The 7,621-nt window shown below is 44.8% G+C and overlaps 1 long non-coding RNA gene across 1 annotated transcript; it reads left to right on the top strand.

The window, feature by feature from the left end:
- Positions 1-3,773: 3,773 nt before the first annotated feature.
- On the top strand, positions 3,774-4,513 carry LOC139830805 (uncharacterized). The gene is made up of 2 exons (XR_011744283.1): positions 3,774-4,097; positions 4,250-4,513. It is a non-coding gene; the product is annotated as an uncharacterized lncRNA (long non-coding RNA).
- Positions 4,514-7,621: the final 3,108 nt, after the last annotated feature.

Here is a 7,621-nt window from a genome sequence, read left to right as displayed (position 1 = left end):
ATCTTTGATTGCATATTTGGGAATCATCCTTGAGATGAATGCTAATATGCTTGCCTGTGAAGAAATCTAGGGTTTCTGATGGTTGTATGCTTAGGGTTTACTGTGTAGTCTTAGCTGCTAATCTTTGCCATCTACTGGTGCTATATTTGCATCAAATCTGGCTAGTGTGTGCATCTGTGCATATGTGCTAGTTTCTGTGTATAAGATATGTATCTAGATGCTTTCTATTTTAGTGGCTTTTGACTGGCAGTAATCCTTGGTGAAAACCAAGTGATGATCTACCCATATGAGCATCTGCTCATCCCATGCTTATATCATGCATATATGATGGATCAGATCCATTGGATCTGTCCAGGAACTTGGTATACCTTGTTCCAGCTCCTAGTATGAAATGTTTTGTTGATGCAGACTTGTGGTTTCTATTGTGCACAGCCCTTCACCTCCAGGTCTTGGATGATCTTCTCAGGTCACCATGATTTCTGGTGATTGAGTGGGTGTGTGTGTTGGTTTTGTTCTTGCTCAAGAACTGGATGTACTGAGCTTGTTCTTGCTTCACCCTTACCTGGTGAATCCTTATCTGGTCGACTGGTCACTGTTTCTAGGGTTTGTGCCCCTTTTATATGAACCCTGCTTCTATCCTTGCATTGACACACAAGCCTGGCTTGCTTGGTGACTATTCTGTTGCATGGCCTTGCTGTTGCTGCCCAGCACACTTGAGCTGTGTGCTCTCATATGCTGAAACTTGAGCCCCTGGTGGTGCTCAGGTTTGGTCTGCTGCTACCCTTATCTTGTGTTGTCCATGGTTTTGGACAAGCACAAGTGTGCATGACACTTGGTTCTGTCCAAACTGAATTCTTTGGCTAACACTAATATTCTGGCTAGTGTTGGTTCTTTGTTTTGCAGGTTTTGAATGTGAATATGACCAGAAGATCACTTCAAGTCATTTAGTCTATGTTTTAGTTTAGGAACAATATTGTAATCTTCATTTTCATTTTTGTTTATTATTCATCAATTCTTGTATCAAGAATATTGTAAAGACATTGTAATTGTGTTGATGATCAATAAAGCTCAAGTTTTTGTTTATGAGATTTTGTATTATGTAATGTGTAAATTCTTGATTAAATATTGTATTTGATATTTACTTTGAAATTCAAGATGATTTGAATTTATATCTTGTGTTTGAATTTTGAATTCATTGTTTATAATGTGTGATGTTTATATTTAAATGTTTAACACTGATTAAATGTAATCATTCCCCAAAGTAACAAGTTACAAAAGAGATCATGTCAAAATTTCCCTAACTCACAATGCCTAACCCTAACTGCAAAATGAGAGAGAACCTCGATCCCTCTTAGGTTTAGTTGCAATAAAGCGCGAAAATTTCCCCCGTTTTGCGATGAAATGCACATCCCATTTCTAAATCTACCCTTCGTTGTTCCTATGTTCTGGGTTATTACATTAAGCATTGCTTCCTTCTTGAAGGCATCGTCATTGCAGTTTGCGGCTACTCACTCGTGCTGCTCCGGGGGAAACCCTAGATCCGGGTCTCTCGGATCGGATGATGACGGTGCTTCCTGCATCGTTCTACCTCTTGGGGCATCATTTTTGGAGCAGCGGCTGGATGGAGGTGGATCTTTGGTGGAGTAGTGTTCATCTATCACGTTGACGTTGATGATTCTCGGTGGCGTGGAGCTACATGGTACCGAAGACGGGCGCGGTCTGCTGGACGCGTGTAGATGGTGGAGTTGTCTGGCGTCATGGTGACATCGACGGCTGGCAAGGTCAGTGCGGTGATCCCTCTTGAAGATGGGTGCGAGGAAGACGGCGGTAGCGATTTCTATGGTGTGTGTTGGCGTGCGCTGAGAGTCTGCTTGACTGGATGTGCGTCTCACCTGCTATTTGGCGGCTTGGGAAGGCATTTGGTTGTTTGGATAATGTGAGTTGGTATTTTATCACCCCTTCATCCCTTTGTAGGTTTAGCGAGGTGGCTTCGAGTTTGATCTTTTGTATTGCTCTTGTAAGATGTTGTGAATAATCTAATAAAAAGCCAAGAAACATAATTGTCAAATGCATCACTATCGAACCTCCGAGTAGTATCATCTCGAGTTTTCGCGGCCTTGCAAAGCAGTTCCCAGCACTCCGTGATGTACTTGCTATGATGATCTGCCCAATTTGTGATAGTCTTTTGCTGCATTCTGTAGAGCCTACATATTCTAATTCATCAATATTAGTCAACTTGGAAAACTCACAAGTGGAGATCTATGCACGGAGATATATGAACAGAACACTCACTTGTGGAGATCTATACTTGTGTCCTTCCACTCTGTCGTGGCGCTATCCATGGCTGGCCGTCGCGGCGCTGGTCGTGGATGGCCATGGATACGTTGGCATGTTGCTGTGGTCGCGTGGATGTGTTGTTGTCATGGTGGCGCAAGGAGGCGTCACTACTTTGCTGTCGTATCGCCGTGAGGAGGCGATGTTGGTGGAGGGCCATGGCGGAGTAAGGAGGCGACGCCGCATGGTCCCGTGGAGGCATGGTGGATGTGGTCGGCACGAGTTTCCGCCTCTACCCACGCGAGCCACTGCATCCGCCCGGCGCTGGCGGGAGGGACGGAGGCCATTCAGGCGGGAGGGTGCGGGCGGGAGGGAGCCCATGGGGCCGGAGGGCGTCGGCGGGAGGGAGGCAGTGGGGCTGGATGCTGACGGGAGAGAAAGAAGAAGGGGAAATGAGGAGAGAAGGAGGTGGGGATGAGGGTATGGGGGGGCTTCTACATTGGAATGAGGGGATGAACTCAGCCTAGGTGGGTTGTGAAGCTCGATTTGAGCTTCCCAACCCAGCCTGGTTGAGAGGGTTTTTTTCGTATGAGGTGAGCACTGCCGAGATGACCTGAGCCGGGCTAACAAACAACAAAAAGTTGGTTGAGCTAGGTTGAGATGAGAATATCTGGGTTTGCCGGGCTACAAAACACACCCTTAATCCTCGGTCATCCCTTGAGTCCACCTGGCAAAAATAATATATATGCATTCAACTTGATATTGGATTTCTCACACGAATGCCAACAGATGCTTGGCCAAGGCCATGTGTTAACTCGCAGTATATAGAACCAAGCAATTTACAGTTGATCAAGAGTTTGCAATATTGAAGTTGAAACTAGAACCAATTGATAAACAAAATTCAGTCATATGTGCAAGTCAGTCAATTTACTTGATTTGACGGTTTTCCTTAACTTCCATGATTGTGGCTCAGGTAATCCACCAAGGCACCAATCCACAAAGTTTCAATCACCACTTGATTCCAATATTTTGGAAAAAAGGGACACAGATGTTCCAGGAAATAGGTCAGGTCATGCTTTAGAAAGAATCGATAGTCAGTCAATGCATATATAGCTAGCTCTTCCATGATGGTGGCTCAAGTAATCCACCAACCCCCAAAGTTTCAATCACCACTTGATTGCAAGATTTTGCAAAAAAAGGGCCTAGATGTTCCTTAACTTCCATGATGGTGGCTCAGGTAATCCACCAAGGCACCAATCCCCAAAGTTTCAATCACCACTTGATTCCAATATTTTGGAAAAAAAGGGACATAGATGTTCCAGGACACAGGTCAGGTCATGCTTTAGAAAGAATCGATAGTCAGTCAATGCATGTATAGCTAGCTCTTCCATGATGGTGGCTCAGGTAATCCACCAACCTCCAAAGTTGCAATCACCACTTGATTGCAAGATTTTGGAAAAAAAAGGGCCTAGATGTTCCAGGACACATGTCAGGTCATGCTTTAGAAAGAATCGATAGTTAGTCAATGCATGTATAGCTAGCTACCATGTGCGTTCTCACTTGCATGTTCATCTTTCTACTACTCCTCACTTGTCCGGCACACAACCCCAAAGCAGAAGTACCATCCGTTCGATTTGCACCTAGTCTGCTGCTCTATATAAGTTCTCGAGTTGGCATTGTACTCGACATCAAATACAGGAAGCCAGCAACAATGGCACAGAAGTACTCAACGGCCTCGGTTCGGCTGATGCTCACCCTCCTCGTCCTGCTGGTTTTCGTTGGTAGCATCCTCGCCAACGGCGGACCATCCGAATGCGACGAAAGTAAGCTAGCTCACACTGCTCTGCTCTCTTGTTTCCCTCTCTCCCTCTCTCTCTCTCTCTCTCTCTCTCTCTCTCTCTCTCTCTCTCTCTACGGCTCGATCAGGTTTCTCTTTCTTCTTAGCTAACTTGTTTTTGTTCATCATTTGTGGCAGGCACCGTTCAACAAGACTGCCCGCCAATCCATGGTGGCTCATAAGTACTTGATCGATGGACCATTTCTATGCAGCGACTCAGGATTTGGTAGGATCTTGGCCAACGGTGTAGGAAGTCTTCTATATATTTATGTATGTGAACCAAATCATATATATAGTACATGTTCTCGAGGTGTGCGTTATCTGTGTGTATGTTCTTTGTATTGATGCGTGTACTGCCACTTGGTTTATAGCTAAATAAAAGTATGTGTGTTGCAGACCAAATATTGCAATATTTTGCCTTTCTATTGTAAAGTTTTTTTTTGAAGATTCTAGAACATGTTTCAAAAGCACCAAATGATTTTAAATACAGTATGTCAAAGATCAAAACAACGGTCAGTATTACTCAAATTCAGTGGCGACGAAAGGTGCTCGATGACAATCTCATGGCGAAAGCGAAGAAAGAAAATATCCGGGAGGCATGATTTACCAATGTACATTGCTCATGAATTATTCAAAGGAAAAGGCAAAAAGGGGAAAAAAGGGAAAAAAGGGAAGGCATTCACTCTACACCGTTGTTGTTGGTCCGAGCTAGAGAATGATGAGATGTGGAAGAACCGTGATGATATGCATGCTTGATCTTAATTTGTATGTTATTTATCATATATGTGACATTTGTTTCATAATATTCATCATAATATTCTTCCACGCGTGTGTGCCTCCAACAGACTTAGGCACAACAAGATTGCGATTATAGAGCAAGGTGGCATCGATTTCTCAAATCACCAACAAAAAAATGGAAATCCTCACATCTTCCTACAAAAACCTGCTAGGAACCACCACACCTCCAACGTGGAATTTTTCTCTCGACTCCATCTATGCACCCCTACACCATCACCTTCGTCACCTAGATGAACCTTTCTCCTCTGACGAAATCGCGGACGCCGTCCTAAGCATGAACAGGCACGCTAGCTCAGGACCGGATGGTTTTGGACCTGCCTTCTACCGCACCATGTGGCAGCTAACAAAACCAAAAGTTATGAACTTCTTCACCCATTTCTTCTCATCCTCACTAAACATTGACGGTATAAATCGCGCGTTCATGATCCTCCTGCCAAAGAACCAAAACGCTCAAACACCTGAAGCCTTTAGGCCAATCTCTCTTCAAAATTGCCCAGTAAAAGCTGTCTCAAAAGTCAAAACTCCTCACCAACAGACTCCAAAAAATTATTCCCCTAACTGTAGATGGCAATCAATCAGGCTTTATTAAAGGTAGATGCATTGCAGAGAATTTCGTCCTTGCAGCTGGGCTTTCCACCCAAATTCGGCTCATGGATTGAACTTTTCCTGAAAACTGGCAAAACATCAGTCCTCCTCAACGGGTCACAGGACCTTGGATAAATTGCAAAAAAGGCCTACGGCAAGGAGACCCACTCTGCCCCTACATTTTCATCACGGTCGCTGATATACTGCAGCAACTTATTGTCCAAGCCTGTCGTAGTGGCCTCCTAAAGCACCCAATTGCGGACGACATCCTCTGCCCTGTGCTACAATACGTTGATGACACGGTAATCATTCTGCGAGCAACACCAAACGCCGCACGAATCCTTAAAAAAATCTTGATGATTTTGCGGAAGCTACAGGCCTAAACATAAACTTTCAGAAAACGACCTTTGTTCCCCTCAATGTCCCTGACGATCTAGCATGCACCATTGCCACAACAGTCGGCACAACGATCTCCTCATTCCCCCAAACCTATCTAGGCCTCCCTCTTTTTTCTACCAAGCTACCTGCATCGGCATTCCAACCAATCATAGACAGTTGTGATCGCTACCTCGCAGGCTGGCGCGCCACACTACTGACAAGAGGTGGCCGTCTTGCCCTCCTCTCCGCCGTGTTAGATAGTTTACCTACATACTTCATGTCTTGCTTCCTACTTCCCATGTCTATCACCAAAACCATCGATGGCCGCCGTCGCGCTTTTTTTTGGGCCGCCGAGGAGACCTGCACTGGAACTCAGTGCCTTGTCGCGTGGGATAAGGTTTGCACACCTACTGAACATGGTGGATTGGGCGCAAAAAACCTAAATGCACAAAATGTGTACCTAATTTTGAAATTTTTCTTTAAATTCTTGCATTCAGAAAATTTTCCATGGAAGTGGATTATGTCACAAACACCACAACCACTCAATGCATCGAACCCCTCCTACCTCTCCAAGATTCTAGCCAAACACATTTCCATTCTCTCCCAAATCTCATGCTGCTCTGTCGGCAACGGCATATCAGTGTTTTTCTGGCACGACACCTGGCTACTCTCTGAACCTCTTGCATTAGCCTACCCTGCTCTATACTCACTTGTGACGTCCCAGAACCGGTACCATGAGGATCCCAGCGAACCCGCCGAAATCCGCACGATATCGATTCTGAGACGCCCTCCGACATGACGTGCGCGATGAATCACACATGTGATGCCAGAGAAATTAATACGAGCGGTTACAACAGGATTATAATAGAGCCAACAAGAAACAGATATATTACAATAACGACTCCAACGAGTCAATATACAAATATACAAGATCCGAATCATACAGAAATGTCGAAGGCGTCCGAGTACGGACACGATACAATTTGGACTAGGAGTCCTGAAGATAAAAGATGGCGTCCATAACCCTGCCCAGGCGAAGCCGGAAGGGTAACCCTGCTAACGTTGTTCTTCATCGCACCGATCTTCATACATGTCCGGTTATGTCCCAAAGCAGCAATAAGTATGGATTCATACTTAACAAGACTTCAAGACATATAGCATTCGTCAACCAATCGTCCTTTGTACTTGAGACATGCAGGGGACTTAGAGGACGCAAGAGAAACGTCATAGGCAATATGGTGGGGTTAAGCGGCAGCGCGCAAGCACTAAAAACATATAGATACACTCTACAACATTCGTCTATCAGAGAAGGTGAGAGAGCACACTAACAGTTCTATACTATGCAAACATAACCCAACCGATGCATTTTCCCCTTCGCAAAGGAAGTACTTGCAAGGGCACTCACATGGTGGACAAGTTTTATTAGGTAACCGTTGTAGTGATGCTAAATTACTACGCAAGTTATTAACAAATTACTAGCAGCAACATAAAAATGTAACTTGTTCTAGCTATACAATTCTAAGTCATCCATAACCGCGGACACGGCTTATCGATAAGATGTACACCCTGCAGGGGTTTCCCAAATGTAACCATACGCATGCTCAACCCGCTTATGACAGACGATGTCTCACAACAAGACCGTTCACAGTTTAACAAGAAAGTCTAGGGGAACCACCCCACTAAGCTACCCGTAACGAAGTTCGGCCGCACTCCGAAGCGGACTCAGGGTTGCATAGGTGTCTATGCGGG

This window comes from Lolium perenne, chromosome 4 (assembly GCF_019359855.2).
Source record: "Lolium perenne isolate Kyuss_39 chromosome 4, Kyuss_2.0, whole genome shotgun sequence".
Lineage (NCBI taxonomy): Eukaryota > Viridiplantae > Streptophyta > Magnoliopsida > Poales > Poaceae > Lolium > Lolium perenne.
Note: the sequence above shows the minus strand (reverse complement) of the source record. Positions and strands in the feature narration are given on the sequence as shown.